The sequence below is a fragment of the Chelonia mydas genome, chromosome 5 (assembly GCF_015237465.2).
Source record: "Chelonia mydas isolate rCheMyd1 chromosome 5, rCheMyd1.pri.v2, whole genome shotgun sequence".
Lineage (NCBI taxonomy): Eukaryota > Metazoa > Chordata > Testudines > Cheloniidae > Chelonia > Chelonia mydas.
This window is the reverse complement of record NC_051245.2, coordinates 21,578,877-21,595,530: the sequence shown is the minus strand read 5'-3', so window position 1 is coordinate 21,595,530 and position 16,654 is coordinate 21,578,877.

Below are 16,654 nucleotides of genomic sequence, written 5' to 3'. Positions count from 1 at the left end.
TGAAGGCTGGGAACATTGGCAGGCAAAGGAAGTAGCCAAGTTCTCCCTAAAACTTCAGTATTCTAAGCTGTACAAACTAAGTTAGGAAGATAATGCCCATTTTCCAGTCTCGTTATCATTTTATCATTAGTATTTTAGCTGATCTTTTAGCTCTTTCCAGCTTTTTGATGTTTTTCCTTGTAATGTGCGGGGCTATTGCTGTATTTACAGTACAAAGTGATGTTATAACCTCCTGCCCATAGCTCTGTATATAACTCCCAGAACTCTGTTAATCTTTTGGCAGCAGGATCACACACTGAGTTCATATTCAGTTTATTATGCACAATTAGCCCCAAGTCTTTTTTTTCCACAGAAGCTATGAGAATATATATTAACAGTCCTTTAAAGTATTAAATTGTACTTCCTTACACTAAATCTCATCTCACTCTGCCTCAAGATATGTTCATTTTATTCCTTCTTCATTTGCTTTTTATATTATTGTTGTGTCATTCATACATTTAATGAAAGTTTAATTTACTTCATCCTTTAGGTCATACATTACTATCGTGAACAATACTGGTATATAGAGCTGGTTAAAAATGTTTCATTGACTTTTTTTGGTTAATTTATTTTTAATTTTTTCCCCCACTTTTTTTTTTGTTGAAATCTCACTTTTTCAGTATAAACCTACCCCCTACTTCCCCCCACAAAATATTCAGTTTGGGGTTGCCAAAAACAATTTAGGGCATTTCAGTTTTTGATAATATTTTCCCATTTAATTTTCACAGGAAATAAAATAAATTCCCAAACAGCTGTCCTGGTTTCTCTCTCTCACTACCTAACTTCTGTTAGCACCCACCATTAAAGTCTTATCTGAACACCTAGTTCTATTTCAGATTGAAAGCTGTGGGACTTCACTAGATACTTCCCCCTTCCCTCACCCGCCCGCCTTTCTAAACAGAGATCAGAAATTTGGATGTTAATAATCCCAACATTTAGGGAATGTCTGAAATCTGAACATGGAACCAGATTCAAATTTTGCATATACTGCACCAACACTTCAGTTACAAACTGTGATGAATCCACAGGGCACACTGTGCTTCCAACCTTTATACATTCTTTCTAGGAGTATACCTTTCTTTAGTGATAGACCGAGGCCTCTGCTTTTATCCAGGTCAAGCCCCATGACACTGCTGCTCTGAGCCTGGATCTCTGGCTTCAGCACCTCTCTTTCTTGCCGCGGTTCCTTCAGCATTTCCAAATGAGTAGGATCCCTGTTGGAGATCTACCCTGTTGGGAGTGGTGCAATCAGCAGACATTTGCAGTGACAAAACAAGACATAATGTGACAACCAGAATACAGTATTTAGGGACATTGCACATGTCTCTCAACTAGCTTGCCAGCTTTTCCTTGCTTAGTTAGGTGGGCCTGGTAGGCAGACTGCACACCTGCAGCAAACTTTCCTGACTTTGTCCAACTATCCAAGAGCGAATTACCTCCTTGGCTGGGAGAACAGGATTCTTATCCGTCTTCTAACACTCAAGTCCTTTGTCTCAAGTTCCAGTCACGCTGTTTTCACAGGCACTGTCCCTCCAGATTGAGGTAAGGGATGAGTTGTGGTTAGACAGGTAATTACCCATCCACATCCAACAGATCCTCTTGGCCCACAGTTATTAAAAATTAATGGTCCGGTGGTTGGTCTGCATCAGAGAGCTCCTTTCACATGTGGACAGTTCTTGATAGTCCATTCAAACCAACCCAGACACATGTACATGGCCCACACCCAGTCAATTCATTGTTCATTCTCCAGTCTCTGGAAAGAAATAAACTCCTTTATACCAAATAAAAATGAGTGGGGAAACTGAGTCCCACATCCTTTTCATAAAAACAATACAGAAATTTCTCACTTTCTCCACATAAATATCCCAAAACTTTGAGGTATTCAAAAGCCTGACCCCTTCAGGATGTTCCAAGAGTTATGCCTGGGACCAAACAGACCTTATGACTGGAGAAACACAAAAAGGTGACTTTAGATCCACTTTTGTCCCCTCGTCCCTCAGCCTCACTGAGCATATCTCAGACACAGCTAAGGATTCAACCCTACATATCTGTGCTATTTTGCACATTGCTAGTGTTTCTTTTATACATGCCTTTGAGGATAAGAATGTTAACATAGTTCCTGATCACATTTTGTATTTTCCTGTTAACCTTTTCAGAACAAAATAATTAGATAATACACAGGAACCCCTCAAACTCAGGAAAGATTCCTGGTACAAGAAGTACAGCTAATCTATTTTTAAGTGACTCACTCATATTCGTTTGAGACAGCCTTTCTTTGCTAAAGCAGAAATCCAATAACATTTGCATATGAACTTCAAGAGATAATCCCCCTAATTTTAAAACAGCGTTCATACTTCTCTTATGTCTACACACTGGCAAAATAAGTCACAATTAAGCTTTATGGCAGGAAGACATTAATGGCTTTTAATTTCAGTAACATTATTACTGTACTATTATTTCATTTGCTTCCTTTGCATTTCAGGCAAATATGATTGTTCTTCCATTAAAGCAGATTTTATGGAACTAACAGGCACGAAAGATTAAAAATGCTGTATATCTTTCACCATCCCGTTTGTAGTCAGATCCTAAAATGTTAGAGGCACCTATAATGTATGTACAGAGCTGATAATGGTTTGAACCGATCAGCAACAGAATAATAGTGCATTATCCCTAAGGAATACTTTGTAAATGTCTAACATGCCGAATTGATTGATGTGCAGTTTTCAGAATCTGAAAACATGCTAGGTGTTTTTCAAATAACCTGCACAATGACCTTCTGCAATAATGGCTTCCTAAAGAATCACTATTCTTCTACGAAGTGGTGAGAAAAGAACCACAAGATAAATCAGCAGTCACTGAACAATATGCTGTAATAAAGCATTTATTTAACAATAGATGGGTTAACGTTTTTTAAATTTTGGATTGGTGCTGTATTTTATAAAGTACTAAATCTATCCAAGTCAAGTCCTGCTAAAGGGGTTTCTTATGATATTTGTGTATATGCCTTTGTTTAATTAATGTGCCATATTTATTTCTTCAATTTTGATAAAACTGTGGAAGTGAAGTGTTATTTGCTGATTCCAAGTGGGTAGGGTTTACTTTCTGAAGTTCTCAAGAGCTGTTACTGGTCTGATGCATCTACCATAAAAGTCAGCGGGAACTGGATTAGATCTTGTTAGGGATCAGGCAAAGTTGTTTGGGAAAATTTTGAGAATACAGGCAGGTGGGTTTTGAAAAGCTACTTTATGTACTTACTGCAGGGCTAAATGCTGGACCAAACTGTACTCCGGGATACAGACATCCTGAAACTTGGAGAAAGTTCCCATCTGGATCCAAGTTTCACAATGGGCTAAATCAACTTCACAGATCCAAACACGGCAACCCTTGGCTAAAGTTTGGATCTAAAGTCGTAAACACTTATGGGCTAGGATAATGTCTCTCCTTGTGTGTTTGCAACAGTATGGGGCTCTGATCCTGACTGGGATTTCTGTGCACTGCTGTAATAGTTATAACAATGGATCTGAACTTTACCGCTCAAAACCCAGCTGTGTGGAAAATAAAAGGCCAGATTGTGTCTGTTAGGTACTGTCCCACATTCAGAGTGGTGCAGAATTGCCAAGAGCTCCAGAAGATTTGGCACCCTCTGCAACAGACAGCTGGAGTTAGTTCCCCACTCTGCCAAAAGCTAAGCAACATCTATACAGTAGACCACACTCACCTTAGAGGATGCCCAAAGTTTTCCATTGTTCACCTGAGTAGTTTATCTTCTGGTGATTTAGATAACATGTGACAAGCATAAAATGCATCCCTGTGCCTGCATACATCCCTGGGTATTCTATTTCAAAAAGCAATTATGCAGGGTATTGATTTGGCAGACTCTCCCGTGTCTCTTACATTTCATAGTTTGCAGGAATAGGGTATAATATCCACATCTTGAAAGGTCAGCTCAGAAGCAGTTACTCTATGTTTGATGATTGTTTATCATATTCAAATGCCTACCTTGAAAAATATAGGAAATTTTAGCTCAAGCTCAGAGCTAGAATATTCATGGCATGCGTGCATGCTATGTCAAAATATTCATTTTCACCGGCACAGATTGCTTTGAGCAGATAAGACCAATGCTTTGGGCTCTGAAATGGTTACTCTTTCACCTTCAAGTACCTAGTCTCTTCAATTGAACTATCTTTGAAGCATGGGCTAGGAGCTAGTTATAAAAAATATCATTTTCCCCCCCATTTCTCATTATGACAGTCCAGATCTGTTTGGCAACATCGTGTTCTCAGCTGAGGGACCTCTCCTGTAGAAGATGCTCAGAAGATATGGCAATGAGCACATTGTAACTGCTTAAATAGACAGATTTGCTCTCTCAGAACTTGAGTTTGGCAAAATCAAGACACGGTGTAAGACTTTGCCATTGAAGGCTTTCCACACAACAGCTATGGACCCTGGTGTAGCAAATAACAGTCAATGATTTTAATGAGTCTTCAAGGTAGGTGACTCATTTGGCATCTGCTAGTTTTCATTTAAAACTATGGTAATGGGTGTCTAGATAAAACACATTTATGTGTGTTGGAATTTTCCAAATCTCAGGTTTCTTCCACAACAAGCTGCTGCTGAGTCAAGGGCATGCACAAGGGTGAGAGTGGGAGGGCAAGCAGGGGCATAGCCCCTCCCCCCAATATTAATCTAACAAAATACGTATTTCTGCTCCAACCCCAGCCCTAGCCCCGGCCGCTGCTCCAGCACCAGCTGCTGACCGCTGGTGGCTGCTCTAACATGCCTCTCCAAAGTCAGTCAAATGTAAATTCCTGAGCAGATCCCTGTGCTGAGTTCATAGAATCATAGAATATCAGGGTTGGAAGGGACCTCAGGAGGTCATCTAGTCCACCCCCCTGCTCAAAGCAGGACCAATCCCCAACTAAATCGTCCCAGCCACGGAAACACAGAAACACCAAATGTGTTAGAGAAAATAGATGGGTAGAATGTTTGGTTAGTTTTGATAGCTATTGGGCAAAGAGTAGGAGAGAGACAGGTGATATAGCAAGGACAGAGTTAGAAAACTGGAGAATTATCTGCTGGCCCAAACTCAAGTAACTAGGAGAAACAAAAGAGTAAAAAGCAGAGTTCACGAACGCATTCAGGATGATTGCTCCTTTAGGTAACAATCAGTAGAGTAATCTGTGTTCCTTGAGAAGAGTAGTTTTCTATCAAAGGAATGTGTGACTTCCTGGAAGTTTCATTGTTTCCACCTGCAAAGCTGTTCCCTGAAACCTTGGGGGAGAAAAACAACCAACCAACCCCCTCCCCCCACAAAATCCCTTTGATTATCATCAGCTCACAACTAAAACATGTAGGTTCTGGATCTGATCTCACTTACACCTGCATACAACAGGAATAACTCCGCTGAAGTCACTAGAGTTGAGTGGTGTAAAAACAATGGCAAGATCAGAATTGCACCAGTAATGAGTACAACACACTGGGTTGTACAGAAGGGGCCCTCTTATTCCCCATCCCACAAAGTATTTGATAGAATTCATCACTCCATGCAAAAATACAGCCGGCGGCTCTATGACCGCATTCATTATTTTAAAAATATTTTCTTTCATTAAAATGTAGCGTGTATACAAATGATGCATTCTCAGAGATGTTGGATACTGAGGATATCCCATTATGAGATTACATATACAAATTTAGGGTGGTTGAATGGCATTTAGTCACAGACCTAGAAACTGAAGTCCTAATTTATCCATGAAGTAGGCACAGCTTGGTCAGCAAGTCTGCCATGTGCAAAATTCAGATCTAGATTCATATTTCAAACACTTCCAACATTCAGGTGTAGTTAAATCTGAAGTTTTGGCTTCAGACCCATCTCTGTATTTTTATATGGATAGATAGTGGTTGGAACTGTATTAAATATAAAACGATAGCAGCAGAGAAAAATTATATAATTTTATATAATAAATATAATTGAACATTGTTAGGATATAGATATTCAGGCCTGTCTGTAAAGGCCTAGACTCTAAGAATTTAGGTGTATTCTTATCACTTAGCTAGTTATAGAGGTTTAAAAGAAAGAATCAAAATCACTGTCTGCCAGTGTAAGGGCCTTCTCTTACTGAGACAGTCTGAGGCCCTGTTCTTAGGCTAAGATCTCTGGCTAAGCAGCAGAGGCAGCCATAAGCTGGGAAGGGAACGGTCACATCCTCACATTCCAAACTAGTCACATTGAAATAAAGCAATCTGGAGCTGTTAGAAAGGTGATCTGATCTCCAGAGAAAGGGAAGAGCCTAGAGGATGTAAAAGGAAGTTTAGTTTGATAGTTTTCTGTTCAGTAAGAACTCACTTATCAATAGACACAGCTGGGAAACCCTTATGTCTTTATAGATGTAGCTGTGAAATCCTCACTTCTGTATTGTTTTGTCATTATAGTTCCCACTTTGCTATTGTTTATTTGCATGGTCTCTGTCTGGTTCTATGATTGTTTCTGTCTGCTGTATAATTAATTTTGCTGGGTGTAAACTAATTAAGGTGGTGGGATAGAATTGGTTAAATAATCATGTTACAATATGTTAGGATTGGCTAGTTACATTTTAGTAAAATGAGAGGTTAAAGTATAGCTAAACAGAACTCAAGTTTTACTATATAGTCTGCAGTCAATCAGGAAGTAAGGGTGGGGGGAAATGGGAACAGGGAATGGGGGTAGGGAAATTGGAATCATGTTTTGCTAAGGGGGGAATGGGAACAGGGACACAGGTAAGGCTCTGTGGTGTCAGAGCTGGGAAGGGGGACACTAAGGAAGGAAACTAGAATCATGCTTGCTGGAAGTTCACCCCAATAAACATCGAATTGTTTGCACCTTTGGACTTCAGGTATTGTTGCTCTCTGTTCATGCGAGAAGGACCAGGGAAGTAAGTGGGTGAAGGAATAAGCCCCCTAATAAACATATTAAAAAATGTAAAAAACCCTGAATTTATCAGAGAAATATATGAAATTTATCATGGGCATTACTTGAATTTTCTTTTCTTTTCTCTCTTTTTTTTTTTTTTTGGACAAAGTACACAAGACACAAAGAAACATTGGGAGAGTCTGTGGGCATAGTGATGATAGTCTTTTTCAACACTAAGTTTAATAAAGATAAGAGACAATAAAGACAAATAGTGCACAAACAAGGTAGAAATAAGACTTATCTGTTCCATATTTGTATTACCTCTTATTAAAATTATGCTGTATCTCAACCCGATGTTATGGGCTTGATGCAGGAGTTACTGAGTGAAGTCCTTTGGCCTGTGTTATGCTGGAAGTTAGACTAAGGGTAAAATTTTTGAAAGCATCTAAGTGACTTAAGAGCCCAAGTCCATTTTCAAAACTCTCTCAGACATTTCGAGGTCAGATTTTCAAAGGTATTTAAGCACCCAAAGATGCAGATAGGTGCCTAATGGGATTGTCAATGGGATTTAGGCACCTAACCCATTTAGGCACTTTTGAAAATCCCACTGGGCACCTAAATATCTTTGAAAATTTTTCCCTTGGGACCCTAAATCTCACTGATTTAGGTTTAACCCCTAGTGGGCCTGCTACCTTTGGAATTTTCATCCCTGAGTTAGGTGGGATAGTTAAGTGCTTAAGAATGGGATTTTCAGAAGCTGGCCAGCTGAACAGAGAGCTGCTTATCCTGGCCAGGAGTGAAAGGCTAAGAAAAGGGATGGGGAGAGGAGAGGAGTTTAGGCACCCAAGTGGCTGACCTGCTAAGCCTGGCTGATGGGGCAGAGATAGACACTTCCTTCTTCTTGGGATCGTCAATTGTGAACCCTCTCCTGGAATTAGGCACCTAAGCCAGATCAGCCACTTAGATAACCCATGCCCTAGCAGCTGAAACTTTCTCCCTCTCTCTCCCCTGCTCACACTCAATACCTTTCTCATGCTCACCCTACGTTTCCCTGTTCTCCTGGCTGTCTTTTTGCAGATGACGTACTGCTCCTTGACCAAGCAGTGGCCTCCTGCTGTGGGCTATGACAGGTTTCAGACCTTAGACATGCTCAAGGCACAGCCGGGAGTCAGGCTCTGCTGGCAAGGTAAGTGTTCCCTTGCCTACTTTAAAAGATTCCACCTTGGGGCTTTGGCATGAACTTGGGCTTCAAGCAGCTCCTTAGCCACGGAGTAGCAGCAGTGCTTAGGCTGCTTTGAAAATGCTAACTGGTGGAAACTTAGGCTTCAAGAGGAGGTTAGGCAAGACTGGAGGTAGGGTTTTGAAAAGGTCAGTGGCATCCACCTGGTGGATATCAGTGCCTATATCCCATAAATATCTAGCCACAAGTGTCTAACCTGCTCTTGAAACTATGAGTTGGGCTCCTAAGTCACTTAAGCTATAGCTACACTTATGGTGGCGTGTAGAGTACAGGCACTACCCAGGTAGCTATGCAGTGCAATGAAAGGGGAGCTGCATCCATACTCGTAACTGTGCTGTGTTAGATACACACCACAGTAAAAGGCTTCAGCTGTCTCCCCTCCCCACTGCCGGAGCCTTTCCCCGCTCCCAGAGCCTTTCGCTGCAGCAGGACACTACACTGCTAAAAACAGCCATGTATACATGGAAGGCACTGCTTGGGCACGTAGAGAGCTGGGTAGGGTATATAGCCTGTGGGCTGAGGTATGTAGGGCACTCTATTCTACTTGACCCATCTAAGCCAGGCCTCACCATCTCTACTGCTATTTATACCTGTGCTAGCTGGGTGTGCAGCGTCTATATTCTACACACCGCTGTAAATGTAGATGTACCTTTAGACACGTTCGAAAGTGTTACCCTAGATCAGTGGTTCTCAAACTTTTGTATTGGTGACCCCTTTCACATAGAAAGCCTCTGAGTGCGCCCTCCCCCTTATAAATTAAAAACACTCTTTATATATTTAACACCATTATAAATGCTGAAGGTGAAGCGTGGTTCAGGGTGTAGGCTGACAGCTTGCGACCTGCCCCCCCCCTCGTAACCCCTCGAGGGGTCCCAACCCCCAGTTTGAGAACTCCTGCCCTAGATGAATATAATGGTCACTTAAAAATCTCAAACTAGAAATATATCCTTGTTGGTTAAATAGGCACCTTCTTCTTTATGATTATTGTTGTTTATTTGTATTATCATAGTGCCTAGGAGCCTCAATCACAGGCCAGTATGCCACTGTGCTAGATGATGTACAAACACAGAACAAACTATTGTGTCCTGTACTGAACAGTTATCAAGACCCAATTAGAATCAGAAAATTGCTATCTGCAAATAAAGCCAGTCATATCATCATGAAGATTGTATAGGGAACAGTGGTAGATGTAGGTCAGAGAACATTTGATTTGTTTCCTCAGAAGCGTATGTAGGAAGAAATTATGCTAGACACTCCATTTCCCTTCAAATAAATATCTCCAGTCCACCTGCAAGTGAGGCTGACACTATTTTACTAAACCCTAGCATTTTTCTGGTTCACAGTCCCCCGGATGGGGGATGCATTACCAAATTTAATTTAAGGTGATGGGGTGTTTTGAAAAGCCATCTTTCCCCTTTGTTTCAAGCTTGATTTTTTAAATTTTTGTAGCAGCACCGGCAACAGCAGCAGCATAAAAACAGAAGAAAACCAGCACATGCTGTGAATTTATTGTACCTAGCCATTTTAAAGACAACTGGGATGATTAATTGTTCTTTGCTATATGACTGGCATAACTCTAGGCATGAATGGCTAGTGGCAGTCTACAGTGCATGCTGCTGAAAGTGAAATGTCAGAAGCCAAACATCACTAACAAAAATATCATGCAACAAACTGAGTAACCCAACATACCCCTGCAATATAATCTAGCTGTGATCAGACTTCTGTGTTGGAATGATCACAACATAAAATGGGACGGACTTGTTCCTCTGCCCCATGTTGTGAACTATGTGAAATATGCAAAATATGTCTTAATATTATTCCTTTTGTCTCTTACTAAATTAAAACCAGCAAATGTGGGAAAACAAATCTCTTGTCAAAGTCACCTTTTTTAAAAAACAGCCCCTCCAGCCAACTTAGCCAAAGGACAATACACACACACAGCAGCAAGTGCTGCCTGAATTCTTTTCTTGTCTCAAGGTTCTTTTTCATTGCAGTGTCGGCTTCCACTGGAAAACAATAAGAGAGTCTCCCCTGGAGATCATTGTCAGATTCAGCATTTTGCCTCCCTCCCCCACGTCTGCCGGGGTACTCAAGGCTGCAATGCCCATAGGGTTTCTTTTCTCACCATTCTGTAGAAGTATAGCTAGATGGAAAACAGCTTCAATTAAAGCATTAGGGTTTTTCATTTATCCAATTACAAAGTTCCTTCTGATGCCTGTAGGATCTTGATCGCTCTCAACTCTCCCCGCCCTGCCCCACAGTCCACCTGGAGGCCTTGCTGGAATGGAGGGAGTTGCATTAAAATGGTTTCACTCATTTCTCTCATAGATCCTTAATGATCATGATGGACAGCTACTCAAAGTACTGAAGCTGCCCACCCTACCATCCTTATTCAACATTTATGTCAGACCACTGGTTGGGATGAGACACCATTAACTTCAAAGCTAGTAGAATGCTAATGGCACGCAGCTCCCCCACCCTCCAATCTCTCATATCAAGTACAGACAATTTTGTCTCTGATCTGTCCCAACATAAGGGAAATTGCAAGCTAGATGAAAAGCAGCCTGTTCAAGAGAGCGGTTATGAGAGGAGGAAGGAGAAAGCATTTAGAGGAACCAAGAGGAGCTATGACCTCACCCTTCAGTGCAGTCATTTGTCCTCTGATACACAGGCATGCACAGTCTTAGAATCCCAAGAGATTATTGCTACTCCCACGCAGCCAGGACATGTCCCTTACTATGTGTATGCACAATAGGGCTCTCATCTCCGTTTGGATCTCTAGCTGCTACTGTAACAAACAATATTTTCAATTTTGGTTGGCCTACTCCCTAGTCATGGCATAGTGAATTGTACAAGTGCATCTCTTTGATGATCTTCACTCTCTAGTAGCTCCCTGTCTGATTTCACATCTGTTACAAGCTGTTGATCTCAAACAGCTTGTAGCTGACCAGGCCAAAGCTCTCAGAAAACTACCCTGAGATCTTTAATATCCTGAGAAGAGAGGACATTCATTGTTAACGTCTCATACAAGAGACCCTGCCTATCGTAAACTACAGAGAAAATCTACAGAGGTCTAATCATCTCTGCTAGAACTGGAACCTTTCGTTCTAGAGAATCTTGGTATTTTAACACTGACACAGACTGGGATGAAGGAGGGTCAGAGAGTAGTGGAGGACTGGTACTGCTGAACCTCTATGCAAGTGCTTACAGCACCCATGAAACACAGCACATTCTATGCATATTATGAGTCTAGGGGGTTGTTTATGCACAAATTTGCACAGGTTTAATTAAAACAATGCAAACCCTGTGTGGACACTATTCCAGTTAAAGAGCAGCTTCTTTCAGTTTGGTTTAGACATGTTCCAAAGTGACACTCTAAACCTAAACCCAAATAAACCCGGTTTAAACCAAGTAAGAGAGTCTCCTCGGCCTTTTGCACCAGTTTAACTAAAATCAGTTTAGAAACTGATGCAACTCTGCACATAGACAAGCACTGGAAATCATTTGAGGGCTAGACCCAAAGCTGAGCACAGATGCTTGGGCAAAAGTGTCTTCTAGCTCCCTTATCAGTTGGTCACTACAATAAGCAAGGGTCAACATGGGCTTGGAATCACTGGGTGGTGGAACATGGGTTTGGAAAAAGATGAGATGGACTGAAGACATCGGTTCCCTGATATTACCTGAGAGAAGTGACCATTTAGGGCTTCTCCAGTCTACCCAGAAACAGTCTGTGCATCTTCCCCTCTGAAGGATCAGTGTAACATTGTAGACAGTGTTTGAGATAGGCATATTATTTTGAATGACCTGTACTATACGTGCTATACTGTTCCTGCAAAACAGGTGTACAAATCCACTGTATTATCCCACCATTCATACTCAGCCATCATGAGCATCACATTATAAACTAGCCTTACTTCCCGTCCCCCTCACTTTGTGACTGGTGACTGTAGTTGAGATGAACTTGAGACTCCATACAATTGGATCTACACAGAAGGATCAGGGAGACACTTCACTTACTGCAATTTGAGATCTGTCACTATCATACAGCTAACAACGTTGCTCAGGGGTGTTGATTTTTCACACCCATGGGTGATGCTGTTATACTGAAGTAAGAGTGTAGTGTAGACCTGGCCTCAGTGTCGAAATACAGTTTATGGCACTATCAGGCAGTACTAGAACCCTGCTCTGACAGCTCTCAGTCCAGGAAAGGATTTTCCATCCTGCTACTTGACTTTGTGGCTATATTTCCCCCTCTTTTTAAGTCTGTAGTACAAGGGACAAAATCTTCCCAAAAGCAACAATTTTCAGACTATGGCTCATAAGTAATTGCTATAACATCTACTAATTACTAACAAAACATAAAATTTAATATTTTCAAAGTAAATGTGATAAATGGGACTTATTGCTAGCAGGGAAAGACCTCTAACGTTCAGCCACCAAGTATTCTCAATAGCAAAGAGTACCCTCTCTACTGCAAGTATTAAATGATATTAAACAGACATTAAATATAAAGTGATTTAGTCACAGCAGCAAGAAAACATTCTCCTAATGTGAGTTTCAAGATTATTTTGGCATGAAAACCAGCTAACATATATTTAATTTACCTCTGTTACCAAGTCAACATTCGGGGGATGCAGAAAATCTAAGAAAGAATTTAAATCTATGCCGTGCCCTGGGAGAAAAACAAGTGCACACAAGACCTGAATTTCTAATGGATGGAGAAAAAAAACAAACAAACCAAAAAAACCCTTTCAAACTTCTTTATACAGCAGAATGAAACAGCAACAACAATCAAAAGGGCACAAGCTCATTGTTACTCTTGCACTTCACTTTTAAGGGATGACTAAAAATGTAGGACATTAAGGTGCAGTCCTTATTCAAACAAGACAGACTTCTATAGAAAATTTATGTAAGGGTTGCATCATCAGGCCTAAATCTTTCAAAATGTCACATTTTCAGGTCTGTCTATAAATGTGATCAAATCTGGTAATGCCTCATTTTCCCATTTATGAGATTTTGACCTATTTTACTTGCCCTGATAAGTCACTCAGTATTAACAAGTGTGATTTTGTGAATACAACTGGAGCACATATCCAGAGATAATATAACACGTAAACACACAGTACTAAATTGATCTTGATGAAGGTGGAGCATAGAGTCTTTAAGATAAACATTATACTGATTGTGACAAAATTATAACTGATAGATATGGTTGCAGTTTGTGTGCAAATATTTTCCTTGCCTTTTTTTCTCCACAGAAGGCCATCAGTTACCAGTTTTAGGACTAATATATAAAAAAAAGACGGTACTGTATTTCCTGTGAAAAACTGAATAAAATGGTTTCACTGTTATTTTTGAGGAAACAAATCAAACTTAAATTGTTTTGATTTGATTTTTTGGGTTACCCCTACCAAGTTTTTCAGTGGGGGAAGGGGGGAAATAAAAAAAGGATTTTTATTCAAACTGAAATTATTTTTATTAGAATTGGATAGATTAATGAAAAATGGCTTTTCAAAAGATACAAAAAATATTCATTTTGTTTCCTTTAAAAAGCCATTTTTCATTAAAAAATTCTAATCAGCTCTATTATTAACCCACCTTAGTTCTGCCTCCCTCCTTAATACAGAAATCCAGTAGCTTCATAACATTCATACATTACTGTGTCAAAGTTTGCTCCAACTTACAACCTGGAACCCAAACTAAAATCTACCCAAGGTGTCAGTGTCCAAACGGATCTGGAACTGAAGATCAATTATTTGTATTGGGGTAGGACTTACAGGTCCCAGTCCCGTTGTTTCATGTGCTGTATAGGCATAATGGAAAGATGGCCCCTGCCTCAACAAGAAACAATAGTGGATAAAAACAAATGGCAGTGCAAGGTAACAATGGAATAGCTGCAGCTTTCTCAATCAAGTGGACAGTAGTTGCCAAGAGGCATAGAGGAAGGCACTTCTCTATGATTAAGGATAGGAAGCATCCTCTCCTCACTAAGTGAGGCATTTATAAGGCCTATCAATAGTGGCACTTATGCAAAACCACTTGCTTTAAGCAGCCAAGGTGTGTAAGGATCAGAAATGCAGGTGGCTGGCCTGAAGTAACTCAGATGACTACGGGCATCCACATTAGAAACAGTCTAAAGCAACCAGGGCAGACAGCTCATTAATAATCTATACAATAGGTCTGAGCACACCAGTCACATGCCAGTGTAGATCACCCATAGAGAACATAGATTTGCCAGTGTGGTTAACCAACAAAATTATAAACCAACCTAACAGCATGAGGCAGTCTGGATTAAACAGAACTGTACACCACCTAAAGGGGCCAACCAGGCCTAAGGCCATGTCTACACTTACTGGTAGATCGGTGCTGCTGCGATCAACGCAGCAATGTCAATTTAGTGGGTGTAGTGAAGACCCACTAAGTTGATGTCAGAGTCTAGCACTCCAGCCCCCCCCACCCCAAGAAGGGTAAGGTAAGTTGGCAGGAGAGCGTCTCCTGTCGACACAGTACGATGTAGACACTGCGGTAAGTTGACCGAAGCTATATCAACTTCAGTTATGTTATTTAAGTAACTGAAGTGGAGTAACTTAGGTCAACTTACTGAGGTACTGTAGATTGGCTCTTAGTCATAATTCTTTGTAAGTCTAAATAGGTGTATTGTACAGAAGATCAGACTTCATGCTGCTCCCCAGCTGCCATCTCTCCCGTCTGCACTCCATCTACTAGAAATCACTGTTCAGTATTACAGTGCCCTCCAGACCAAAGAAACAATGGGGTTCGATGAGTGGTCAGTATGTCAAGAGCCCCTTCTAATAGCTCCCAACAGGAGAGGCAGTCAGACAACTAGATTGCATCTTTTTTCCTCCTGTTTAAAAATTACGAGTATAGATATCCAAGAAAAATATTATTTTTCAATATTTCTCCAGGTACAATGTTAACCTCAGCATAGTAAAAGAAACACAAGGTGCAATAGGATTTATTAATGTTGGAGTCTATACTGAAACAGATTAACTCTGGTGCTGATATAGCAGTGGGATATTCCCTGCATTGAAACACAGTGAGGGGATGATAGGCCTATCCAAAAGGGTGACCCAAGAATGCAAAATATCCAAACCAGATACAAAGACAAGGTCAAGCAAATGGCCAGTTTTATGGGGGATCCTCCTTGACCTTCAGAATACAGTTCAGAGTCCATCACTTCCAGTGAGACACACGCAGGCTCATTCAAGCTCACATCCACATGCATATAGCCCTGGGGGATTTTTCAACAATTTGTGTGGATTCCAACAGAAGTGCTCAAGCAGTTCAGATAACTTACCTGTTAAATCATCCCTAAAACTTGGTGGTCTATATACAAGCAGAATAATAAATTTTACCCCTGCCATAGCAGTACAGTTAACAGCCATATGCTTGGGTTAACATATATGGTAGACCAACTGTTGCACTGGAAACTGGGTGCAGCTAATGGATCACCAAGTACCCAAATGAAAGCATTGTGGAAAATTGGACATGCAGCATCACCCAGAAAAATATCACTAATATGCACATATTAGATGGTGACACTCCCTGAAATATCACAGAATGTTCCATTCCAGCGGAAGATGATTTGAAGAGCTCTGTGTAGCTCAAAGCTTGTCTCTTTCACCAGCTTCAGTTGGTCCAATAAAAAAAAAAAAAATTGCCTTACCCACCTTGACTCTCCCATTCCATCTAAGCCATTTCAATACTTCTCAGTGAAGGATTTGTTTAAAAAGCTCAAAATGAGGCACCTGCTACCAAACCCAAGAATTACAAATTCCCTTATGGAGTGTCAGCTAATGAATAATCTTCAAATCCATTATATCACAGCTCCCTTTCCAATCTAGTTCATCCATCTTGTAATGTCCGTACATGGACTCACTTGCCATTCCCCGTTAACACAAACAAAAAAACCAGGACGACAAAACTCCCCTATATCCAAAACAACTCAGAAAACCAGAAGTTAGCACTGAAGACAATTACATAAAGTTTATGGAGGGGCAAATAAATCCCAAGTGTCAGCAATAAACTGAAAAATGAAACTCCTCAATAACTACACTACTTGCCGCCCTCAAACACCGAGTTCTCCTAACTTCGAAGACACCCCTTCAGGAAAACTGCATTAAAAATATCTAAATTATTCTGATGTGCCATTTATTATATGCAATTTTATTTCTACACCATGGTCACAATAAGAAAGCTATATTTTAATCATTCTAATTGTTGAGAAAACAGCTCAGTGGTTTAAGGGACACAAAAGAAATAATGCTACTTAGAAGTATTCAGTCGTAGCCTGCTTTTTAGCACTGCTGATTTTAACAGAAGGAGGGCCATTATTGTTGTAATAGCGTACTTTTGTAGAGGCAAGGGACTGAAGCAGAAGTAAAAAACTCCTGGTCGGGGCGGGGCGACAACCTCATGCTGTTTTTTAATTTCCCTGGCATTCTTTCTGCAGTTTAATAATTGCTGGT